Source organism: Lactuca virosa, chromosome 3 (genome assembly GCF_052849685.1).
Source record: "Lactuca virosa cultivar CGN04683 chromosome 3, Lactuca_virosa_CGN04683_v6, whole genome shotgun sequence".
Lineage (NCBI taxonomy): Eukaryota > Viridiplantae > Streptophyta > Magnoliopsida > Asterales > Asteraceae > Lactuca > Lactuca virosa.
This window is the reverse complement of record NC_136428.1, coordinates 103,215,073-103,227,656: the sequence shown is the minus strand read 5'-3', so window position 1 is coordinate 103,227,656 and position 12,584 is coordinate 103,215,073. Positions and strand designations below refer to the sequence as shown.

General features: G+C 34.1%; 2 long non-coding RNA genes across 2 annotated transcripts; both read right to left on the bottom strand.

Moving 5' to 3' along the window:
- Positions 1-455: 455 nt before the first annotated feature.
- On the bottom strand, positions 456-3,044 carry LOC145166324 (uncharacterized). Its single transcript, XR_013740487.1, has 3 exons — positions 2,768-3,044; positions 986-1,090; positions 456-904 (listed from the first exon to the last, which is right to left on the bottom strand). It is a non-coding gene; the product is annotated as an uncharacterized LOC145166324 (long non-coding RNA).
- Positions 3,045-3,638: 594 nt separating this feature from the next.
- Positions 3,639-6,784, bottom strand: LOC145166325 (uncharacterized). Its single transcript, XR_013740488.1, has 4 exons — positions 6,589-6,784; positions 6,417-6,484; positions 4,153-4,250; positions 3,639-4,076 (listed from the first exon to the last, which is right to left on the bottom strand). It is a non-coding gene; the product is annotated as an uncharacterized LOC145166325 (long non-coding RNA).
- Positions 6,785-12,584: the final 5,800 nt, after the last annotated feature.

The window sequence follows — 12,584 nt, the reverse complement described above, 5'->3', positions numbered from 1 at the left end:
ATATAAGTAAATTTACAAGTATATTATTATGATTGGTAAAGGACTGCTAGTACATTGTATTTTTAGGAAAAGAAAAAACTATAACTTCATTGTTATTACATGTAAAAAGTAATGTACAATGATGATATAAATATAAAGAGTGAAACATGTTATTCCTTGCATTATAGTTTTTTTTTTTTTTGAGTATCACATGATCATGCGCTACAAATTGTAGTTCATTTTCTAACTTTTATGGCATATGTATAGTATTTCTAAATATAGAAAAAAATTTAAGCTAAAAACATAATTATTGGAAGTATAAGTATTTTACTATTAAGACATTGCACGTCTAAACTCTTACCAACTATAACATTAGCCTTTCAATCATAGGATTTTTTTTAGGAAACACCAAATGATGAACCTTGTGAGTGTGATCAAATTGACAAATTTAAAGATACACAGTTTTAAGCAAGGCGTAGTACAAAAACCGTAGCATAAATTATTCAAAAGTTTAGTACAATGAAGCAATTACATATATTTTTACTCTTATATGATCCTCATGTGTAATGTGAAAAAGACAAAAATACATTCTGTACAGAATTAGATTAATCAATGTTGGTCAAGGAACCAATGTCCATATTAATTTATAATCAATGTTGGTCAAGGAACCAATGTCCATATTTATTTATGCTGAATGTTGAAAAGGTAGCTCAAACATAAAATAAATTAGTAGCCAATATGTTCAATTAGCCTATTGAAACCGAGATCTTGTAAGGGCTTCTCAGAAGTCCGGTCAAAAAAAGTGGCAAACTCATAGTTCATGATATGAATATCAATGATCCATATTTATCATCAGAATGGGTGAACAGGTTGGCCCTCTCATGTCTCTAACATTAATGTTTCATGGTTTCTTTGATTTTAACGGCTGCAATTCAAATTTCTAATCACAATATATACTTTTGAATATTTATTGAAATGGAACAAAAGTACAGAAAGTTAACTTTACCTTATTCAATATGTTCATTTGCTATTATACTCAAATGTGGAGACTCTTTTCACACATCTTTCTCATCTCATCTTCATTTGGTGCACATTGCCTCATGAAGCATCTCTACATGATTAATAAAAAGACATCCAATTAACAAAATCCACACAAAATTATCTCATGACCCGTTATTTATAGAAATTATAGAACAGGGAAACCCATTTGCTATTTGGGGAGTGAATCAAACCCAAGTGTAATTGAAGTTTTTAGCAATGCCAGAGACAAAAAAACAGTAATGTAGCTACATATTCAATCCCAGATAATTGGTTGTTTACATATTCATTCCCAAATAATACTTTTTCCCATTGACAGTTTCATCTTGAATCTGAAAAGTGCCCAAGTTACATTTGCATGATTAGAATCCCTTTAGCAATGCAATGTCAAAAATTTATATTTATAGAGTTTTTCTCAGAAATAAACACAAACAGTATACAACTACATAATGATGTAAGCTTTTGGGATTAAGTATCCTGGCTGTACCAAAACCATTTTGGGACTTTTGCAGCTTACAATAATGATATTTCCTTGAGACTCGTATGCCACCTCTTAGTTATCTGAGGAACCAATGATATTTTCATGCAAAGGGGGACCTTTTAATAGGCGATTCACAATATACCCTGGTTAAACATCATTAATTCCAATTGAAAATGCATGAGAAAACGACAGAAGATACTTGTTTTCCTATAAAGGATTTAAAATCAGAAGTAAAGTCAAGGCCAAGTTTGTTTTATGAAATTACCACGACGCTTATAAAATCTGCTTTGCAGGGTCAAAAGGTTGTAATTACTATTGTTAATAATAAAGTAATGAACTAATTTCCCCCTAAAAAGATGTAATATTTTTATATTGTAGATCTGTCTTCAGTTAGAGCACAATTTGAACCTAAAACTTTTTTGTTATGCCTTCCCAATGTTTTGCCTCAAATGTCAGAATTTCCATAACTTAATTTTTGGATTTACAGTGTTCTATGCAAACCACAAAGAAAAATCTAAATATAAGAAAAAAATTGAAATTTTCAAGAGAACAAAAAGCTATGTCAATCAAGAATCACATCACGAATACAGTAAACTATACCATGAATTTATATAAGGGAAGCAATTAAAATTAAAGAAATCAAGGACCCACGTACATTAATAACATATCAATACCATATGCATGCCATTGACAGAGGGAAAGAGGTGAACCTAGTGTCTGGGTTGTGGTGTGTTTAAAATGATAACAAGAATAGAGAAGAAGAGTATAAACAAGAAACGAACAAAAATACCCATCAGGCTTCTTCTTTAATCTCTCACGCATATTTAACCATTAATTTCAAAAGGGAAGCGGTGGTTGCATGGAGTCGGGTCAGGAATGGGACGAAGAGGGTGAGTGGTGGTGGTGATATAGGGGCGGATGGCTGGAAAAGAATAAGAGATCAATGTCACTTTTCAGGAAAAAAACAACTACATGAATTTGCAGGGTAAATCGAAATCGTTAAAATCAATGAACCCAGACGCGTTTAGGGGGGAAATCAGAAATCATAGGTCGAAGAGATAAAAAACTAATCCTTGAAACTAATAAATAGAAGAAATTTTGTCACCACCACACCCGCTCAAACCATCATGGTGACCGTCGATTGAAGAAACACATATTTTTTAAAAATCCATCATTGGTTAGTTATCATCGACGAACCCTAGCCCCTGTTTGGGGAATTCAAAATCAAAAAGGATATGTAGTGAAACGAAAATAAAATCGATTACTTACCTCTTTCTTGGATCGACGTTGATGAGAATGTCGAGTTTGAAAGACAATTGACGGTACATCCAGAAGCGCGGAAGAGCGTGTGTGAAGCCGAAACACTATATACGTAAGGTCAAGCGGATACGGAACATTGGAATATGAAGCGGTGTGAATCAAGACTTTAATGACCATGGCGAGTTGGCGACGGAGAGAAAGATTGAATCGACGTAGTGGTAGGTTACGTCGTTCAGATAATGGGTTACGTGGATGTATTAGAAGGTTGCGAATTTAGTTTAGACGGCACCACATTAATAGGGCTTTTATATATGATAATGATAATGATAATGATATATATATATATATATATATATATATATATATATATATATATATATATATATATATATATATATATATATATATATAAAGTTCATTATACCATGATAAATACCAATGACAACATCAGTGCCACACTTCATTTCATAGTCAATTATCATATACATCATAAGTCTGAATTATGATTACATAGCAATGTTTTTGTTGGTCAACCAATTGTAAATAGCTCAAACATATACAACTAAGGTCTGATTATGTGGCAAGAAGTTTAAAAATCTTACCACCTCATACTACAATCAAAAGCAGAGAAAGTAAAACCCAAATTATCCTTTTTTTAAATTGTATGGTTGCAAATAACCATTGGCTGGTACCATATCTTCATGATCAATATTTAACTCATCCAGAAAGAAAACCATCAGGTTCAATCAAAGACAATCTTTCACCTTTAGTTCTTTAAATAGGATGAGTCTTATACAAACTTTCAAAACAAGTCATACTAGGAAGCCATATGACTCGTTTTCAACAACTAGGTGTTTTTACTCCATTTAGCAAATGCAAATGTGGCTTAATGACTTGTTTTCTGTTTTGAACAATTATGACTTTATTAAGCAACACACAAGAAGGAAGTTGAAAAAAAGTACAATATTAAGCAACAAGAGCCAAAGAAACAAAAACTAAGCTAAACAAGCAGAGAACTAAAAGCAATAAGAAAACACCCCACAAGGGTAAAAAGGTCCAAATGGAAAAGATGTATCCCACCAGCAACCTAGAGAGCATAGCAGACCAGAACAAAAGCAAAACGGATGAATAGAGGCAGAAAACTTCAGTCAACAAGCACCACACCAAAAAAACGCCTAGCAAGAGCAAAATGGCCAGTAAACCAAAAAAAAAACTCACCAACATCTAGAAAACAATTAACAATTAAGGAGCACAAATAGAACCAGAGAAGATCAAGAAAGTATGTCAGCAGCTCCAAAGAACACCGGATAGATGATGCCTGCGTATTTCACTATTTAATATCCTTATTTTCTACCAAAATAGAATATGCTAATAAAGCAAAACAAACATGGTACCTCTAATCAGGCGAGTCCGGTATTTTTCCCCGATGAATTTGGTATCAGTACGGGATCGGGAAATGATTCTAACTGCACATCTCTAATTGTGTGTTAACCTTATTAGCAAAATCAAGATTTTACTCACAAAATATAGCACCAAAATCACAAATTACACCACACTAAGGAATCATTGGCAAATAACAAGTTCTGTTCACACTCACATACGCATACAAACATTTTATTAAAACGGTTAGATATGATGCTTATAATTAACACAAGTAAAAAAAAAAGTTGTGATTTACTATCAAGGTAGATTGGAAAATAAGTGGATAGATATGGCTGTAAACGGGCACACGCCAAAGAAGAATACAAGAGGGTTTATAGTTTCTGTCAACGAGATTTTTCATAAGTTTTTTGTTTCCTTATGCATGCAGAAAATCAAAAGATCACATACGGAACGGGATGGAAACTGTTAACTACAGCACATGTGTTCTTCTATATTAAGTCCAAGTATGCACCTCTAATTTTACTTTAGTGTTTACTCTACTTTAACTTTTATAAACTACATATTACTGTGCATCACACCAGTATTCTATTTTGGCAATCTAAATAAATGGGCTCAAAGATAATAGTTGTTGTCCTTCAGTAATAAAACAATTTAAAATTTATTTTCCTTTTTTCTATTCTTTTTTATAATATTTTATTGTAAAATTAAAATGTATTTGGTACTTTTAAATAGATGACGTAAATTTAAAAGTCATAGCAAATGGTATATTGCATTTAAAGCTCAACTTCATTCATCTTTTGTTGTCGATTTGCCATATTTTGTTTGACCATTTGGAATGAATACAATTCAACTTTAGGAAAATGACTTAAAAAGGTAATGAAGTTTCAAAAATATACAAAAAAGACCATTGTTTTTTTTAGTACATAAAATATCATTAAAGTATATTTTTTATACACAAAATACCAATGAAATATACGTGTGTTCAAATAAAGTCTTGTGGGTAACCTGTTACTGCAGGTAACGGAAAAATGTCTTAAAAATGTAACAAAGTTTCAAAATTGTTCAAAAAATACCATTATTTTTTTAGTATAAAAAATACCATTGAAATTTCCAAAATGTTAAAAAAAACAATTGTTGTTTTTTCAGAGCACCTTTTGTTAACTTCGTTGTTTCCGGATTATATAGAACACAGTCATCGGAGATTAGTCACCGTTGTACCAGTTCACACCAGTTGTGTACTATCTTTCATCCTATCACTCGATCAGTTTGTATCTAAATCCATATTTAGGAATTCTCATGACATAACGTCACACTCGTTTCTCCTTTGTGTCTCTCTTGTGCCGCAACACTAATGAACGGCTAACCTTGATGTATAATATGTGCATCTATGTAACGTATATATGTTTTAGGTTTGAGTCATATAATGTGATCGGGAAGCAAGAATGTTTAACTAATGTTATTACCCACTTACTTCTCTTGTTACCACAAGAACGATCGAGTGAAGGAATGAAAGAGATTTGTACAATTGTTGTGAACTGATATGACGGTTCATGATCTCCGGTAATTGTGTTCTACATAATCCGACAACAACACAGTTAACAAAAAGTGTGATATTTTTTAAACATTTTGGAAACTTCGTTACACTTTTAAGTCATGTGTGTACTTCGTTGGTATTATGTGTACAAATAGTAACATTAATGATATTTTTTGTACTAAAAAACAACAATGGTATTTTTTGAACATTTGGAAACCGGGTAACATACAATAGCCGATAAAATGGTATTTTGTGTACTAAAGAAAACAATGATATTTTATGTATATTTTTGAAACTTCGTTACATTTTTAAGTTATTTTCCCTTCAACTTTATAGTTTCTGTCAACGAGATTTTGTAACTCAATTTTCTTTTTTAAATAAAAAAACAGAAGCATCAACAATATTGTTATTAAACTAGCTTTAAATTTATATGACCAAGAGTGTTATCAAACTAGCTCTAAGTTTAAGTCGATTTTCATTTGACCTTTGTAAAGGTCTTCATTGGTATTGTTTATGTGATAAAGAGTCTTATAATATTGGAATTCGTAAATATTGATACTTAAAATACTTCTTATACTTATGTTGGTTATGTTATTTGTGTATCTAAAACACCCTGCCCAAAACATTTGTTTGACTGTTTTTCAAATGTACTGCCATTGAGGAAAAGCTGATAAAGATCAATGAGGAATAGTTATATAATAATTACATAATAAAAGTAACTAGTAAAGACAATAGAAACACCTTAAACCTTAAGTGGTGACCTCGTTGTCTTCTTTTTTTCCTGTTTCTTCTCTGAACCCTGAATAACCCTGTAACGACAAATAAGACATAAAGAAACAAATATAAGTGAAATTTAATACTTGTATTCAAATGCTAATCTGAAAAATAACAAGAGAGCAGCAAGCTATCAAACCTATCTCTAGAGCCTTTTGGGGTTATATGGCTAAAGGTTACAGAACAAGGGCGACTCACATTCTGGGATAGTAATGGTTATGAAACGTAGATATTTAGTTGGGGTTTTGGAGGCAAAAGATACAGAATATGGCAGATTGAAAGGGGGAATCAACTGATTGGTAAAAGATCGCCATATGATATTATAGTGTTCGTAGGTTTTGATATGCGAATACGATAGAGTATAAAAGACACAATGCTGCATATACCAAGTCATTGATAGGGTAGAAGATGAGGAAATTTTTGGCGGGAAAAATAAAGAAAGTAATCCCGCCTTCCATTAAATTAGTTTTTTCTATAATATTTGATGTTGTACAAAAGTTATTTTTATGCATTTCTATTTTTTAGGGTATTTTTGTTAATGTCGGTCAATTTGGTAAATGATGCTTAGCTTCTCACATAACAAATAATATGATTTGTTTTATTATTAAAACCCAATAAAAATAACAGTGGATTAATAAGAAATACATTACCTTATTCATTTTAGTTGAGTTATTGTGTTCTTTTATCATTGTTAACTTATTTTATTACCTAATTCGTTATATGACTTGATTGACTGTTTGGTTGAATATTACAGGAATATTTGTTGAAGCTTATTGAATCATCAAAAAATAAATAACTCATCTTGTCTAACGTGTGGAAATAAGGTATTTTTAGTACTTTCAAACACTTGGCCATATTTTTGTAAGACTAAAATTGTATTAGGTACATTACATATGCCTTTAGATGTAATCTTAGTCCTACATGCATGTTATTAATATATAGTTTGTGTAATAATAGATGGATCGTAGTTATTGGATGTATGGAATTAAACGTTCATGCGATGAATATTTGGCATGTTTGAATGGTTTTCTTAAAGTTGCAGAGGACAACCGGGTGAATAAAGGAGAAAGCTACATATGGTGTCCTTGTATAGATTGTCAGAATTGTTATATGTACACTGATTCTGCTAAAATAGAAGAGCATTTGATAATTCGTGGGTTTATGAGAGATTATACATGTTGGTCACGACATGGTGAGATATTGGTTGATCATAGTGCAGCTGCTTCAGAGTATAATGATGATATTGATGATACATATGATAACAACTATGATAACTTATCTGGAATGTTACATGATTGTGAAGACAATGTTGCTGAAAATGATTATGAAAAATTTCAACAATTATTTGATGAATCAGAAAAACCGTTGTACACTGGGTGTACAAAATTTACCAAACTATCCGCTGTGTTGAAATTGATTAACTTAAAAGCAAACAACGGTTGGAGTGATACAAGCTTCACAAGTCTTCTAAAGCTTTTGCATGAGATGCTTTCGGATGATAACGAGCTACCTGCGTCCACATACCAAGCAAAAAAATTGATGTGTCCAATGGGAATGGAAATTGAAAGAATACATGCTTGTCCAAATGATTGTATGTTGTATCGAAATGAATATGCAGATCTACATAATTGTATTACATGTGGTACATCACGATACAAAAGGAAAATCCTACAGAATAAAATAGTAAATGAGAAAGAGTGGACCACCTGCTAAAGTCTTATGGTATTTGCCCATCATTCCAAGATTAAAACGGTCATTTGCAAACGCTAAAGATGCAAAGTTGATGTGATGGCATGCTAAGGAGCGTACAATAGACGACAAAATAAGGCATGTTGCAGATTCTCCTCAATGGAGAAATATCAATTCTAAGTTTGAAGAATTTGGTCAGGATATTAGAAATATTCGGTTTGGACTTAGTTCTGACGGCATTAATCCATTTGGAAGCTTGAGCAGCTGCCATAGTACATGGCCAGTTCTTCTTTGCATCTATAATCTTCCGCCTTGGTTATGTATGAAAAGAAGATACATCATGATATCACTGCTAATTCAAGGTCCAAAGCAACCGGGAAATGACATTGATGTTTATTTATCTCCATTAATCGAGGACATGAAAAGTTGTGGAGTCCAGGTGTCGAAGTGTATGATGCATACAGTGGGGAAATTTTCCAACTTCGGGCGATGATTTATTGCACCATAAGTGATTTCCCAGCATATGGGAACTTATCTGGATACAGCACAAAGGGATCAAAGGCATGTCCAGTATGTGAAGATGACACACAATCGTTATGGTTGAAAATTTGCAAGAAAAATGTATATATGGATCATCGAAGATATCTTCGAAATAACCATCCTTATCGTAATAAAAAAAGTGTTTAATGGTAAAACCGAGAGCGCGGTAGCAAGGCCACCATTACGAGGAGAAATTGTATTTTCCCGTGTTGAAAATCTAAACATTACATTCGGAAAAACCAAAGGTAAAGGGAAACGAAAACATAAACGTAATGGTAAAGGTAAAGGTACAACTCCTCTAGAAAATAATATTTAGAATAAAAGATCTATATTTTGGGATTTACCATATTAGAAGCACTTGCAGGTTCGACATTGTCTTGACATTATGCATATCGAAAAAAATGTTTGTGAAAGCTTGATAGCCTTATTGTTAAACATCAAGGGAAAAACAAAAGATGGGGTTAATGTTCGATATGACATGGTTGAAATGGGGATTCGACCCGAGCTTGCTCCTATTAAGAATATTGGAAAGCGCACGTATCTTCCAGTAGCTTGTTATACCATGTCAAAGGCCGAGAAAACAAATTTTTGCAAGTGCTTGCATAGTTTGAAGGTTCCATCAGGCTACTCTGCTAACATTAAGAAGTTAGTGTCAATGAGTGAACTAAAACTTCTTGGTATGAAGTCTCATGATTGTCATGTTTTGATGGCCCATATGATTCCTATTGCAATTTGTGGAATATTACCAGATCGCCTTCGACACACAATCACAAAGTTATGTTTGTTTTTCAACATGATTCTGTTAGGGTGCAAAGTCACTCTTGGATGTAGTGTTTTAGGCTTACCCTCTTGTATGTGTAAATGGGTTGAGTCTTTCCTATAAATAGGAAGTGAGTGACTCCCATTATATAAGGAACACTTTGAGAGCATTAGTTTAGAGAGAGAAACTAGCATACCCATTTGTACTCTTTCTATGAAAACTAATGAGAGCTTAAAAGAATTATTTACTCCTTGTTCTTGAGTTTGTATGATGATTCACTAGATCTTTTTGATAGGTTTTATACAAACAATCCTATGTGTGCATGCAACCCTAATTGGATCTATGTTTTCACTATAAGACATACAACTATATGAACACAAAATAAACCCTAGCATGCTTCTATAATTTTCGAAAAACATATAGAAGTGTAGAAGACATACCTTTGTTGTTATATTGCAATAACAACTAGTTTCCTTGATCTCTTGAACTCTTGAAAGCAAGCACCACAATTGTAGTGCCTCTAATGGCTCACAAACACCTTGAAGCAAGAAGGCAATTAAGAGAGAGAGGGGAAGGATGCTAATTTCGGCCCTAGGGTTTCCCTTGGAATCAAGTGGCCTAAAATTGAAGCATAGGGCATCTATTTATACTGTAGGGTGCTAGGGTTTCAGTCTAAACCCTAATGGATAGCTTAGCCACCAAGCAGCCCAAGGAACCTTCTGGAATGAGGCCCTTGGACGAAAATATGATGATCCCTCATCATAATTTCGTTCCCCCTTAGTCCATAAGGTTTCCCAGCCCAAAACTCAACTATCACACATTTGACAGTTTATACCCCTTTATTTAATTAATCTCTTTTAGTCACCAAATTAATTCCTAATTAATTTATGACTAATACTAATTAAATAAATATGATTTCCCCTTTAATATATTATTCTTATAATATATTAATAAACCATAATATCTTCTCTCTCATATCAAATTACCTTGTCAAGTTGCTTTGGTGAAGGCAACCCAAAAGGACCATGCACACTCGGGTCAAGTACATACCAAATATAGTTACGGACTTAGACACTAATCCAACAGTCTCCCACTTGGATAAGTCTAGTAACCACATCTCACATATGACTTCCGTATCCGATTAGCAATCGTAGCTTTCAATAGCCGCTGTCAACTCTGACCAATAATCTGTCCTTCAGATAAGGGATCGTATAATCCTCTGTTCTAGATATCATGCTAACAATACTTATTGTTTAGCATTTTATTTCTTGATCTCTGATTTGTTCGACATAGAACTCAGTTGAACACATCAACTTCATCCTGACCGGGCCCGGCACATAAGTCAAACCAAATCATCAAGTGGCCAAGATATCGCTTTTATTCTCATAGAATAAAAGGAACAGAAAAACGTCGACTAATATGCCTTTATCATTTACTAGTTAAACCACACACAATAATGCGTTTTATAACATCAAGTTATTGATGCGTTTTCGCATCATCAATGTATAATCAACCAGCAAACAATAACCATATCTCTAGGTTTAAAGATTATATGATATTATCATCTTGCGATCACTTGTGATAACATTCATGAAGTGATACCAGCAAGTGTGGGTCTATTCCAATGCTCAATACAAATTTCATAAGCACTCATAAACTTTGCAGCAAACCTTTGCTATGTCTAAAACTTTTCAGACAATCTACAAACAAATTTATGACAATCTTCCTTCATATCTACTTCCAACATATGAACGATTGTGGACTGTTCGAATAATCTTATTATTCAGGAAGTCAAAACATGCAAAATTGAAACAATAGATAAATAATCAACATAAGATAGAAGCTTTCTTATAAATAACACACCTTTATTTAATCATCAAATGTTGAATACATGATCATCCATTACAAGTTTCCTACCTATCTAATCTAAACTAATATCGTCCTTCAGCCCTACGCTCCTAGCGTGCTGCAAATGTTTAACCCTACTCAGTCCCTTCGTGAGGGGATCTGCTGGGTTATCTTCTGACGATACCCTCTTCACAACGAGGAGTCCCTCTTCTACCCGATGTCTAATAAAATGGTATTTCCTGTCGATATGTCGAGATCTGCCATGATCCCTTGGTTCCTTGGTTAAGGCAACCGCTCCTTCATTATCACAGAAAATTTCCATGGGCTCCTTTATGGATGGCACAACTCCAAGGTCTCCAATGAAGTTCTTCAACCATATAGCCTCCTTTGACGCCTCGCTTGCCGCAATGTACTCTGATTCGCACGTTGAATCAGCTACGGTTTCTTGCTTGGAACTTTTCCAAGTCACTGCTCCTCCATTCAGGGTAAAGACCCAGCCTGACTGCGATCGGTAATTATCCCGATCTGTCTGGAAACTAGCGTCACTGTACCCTCGCACCCTTAAGTCATCACTCCCACCCAAGACTAGAAACCATTCCTTAGTCCTTCGTAGGTACTTAAGAATATTCTTGACAGCAATCCAATGTGCCCTACCAGGATTCCCTTGATATCTGCTGACCATGCTCAAAGCGAAAGCCACATCAGGGCGAGTACAGGTCATAGCGTACATAATTGAGCCAACTGCGGAAGCGTAAGGTACTCGGCTCATATCAGCTATTTCTGCCTCTGTACTCGGGCTCTGAGTCTTACTCAGTTTGGTATTGCATTGGATTGGTAACTCCCCTTTCTTGGAATTTTCCATACTAAAACGTTTTAGTACCCTTTCCAAGTATGTATCCTGACTGAGTCCTATCAGTCTCTTACTTCTGTCTCTCACTATCCTTATTCCCAGAATATATGCAGCCTCTCCGAGGTCCTTCATAGCGAAACACTTCCCAAGCCAGGACTTGACCTCCTGCAATGTTGGGATGTCGTTTCCTATGAGTAGTATGTCATCGACATACAATACGAGGAAGCTCACTATACTCCCACTGGCCTTGACATATACACATGACTCATCTTCATTTCGCAGAAAACCAAACTCTTTGACCTTCTCGTCAAAACAAAGATTCCATCTGCGAGACGCTTGCTTTAATCCATAAATGGATTTCTCAAGCTTGCACACTCTATTTGGATGCTTTGCATCGACAAAACCCTCTGGCTGATTCATGTAAACATCCTGAGCCAACTTCCCATTT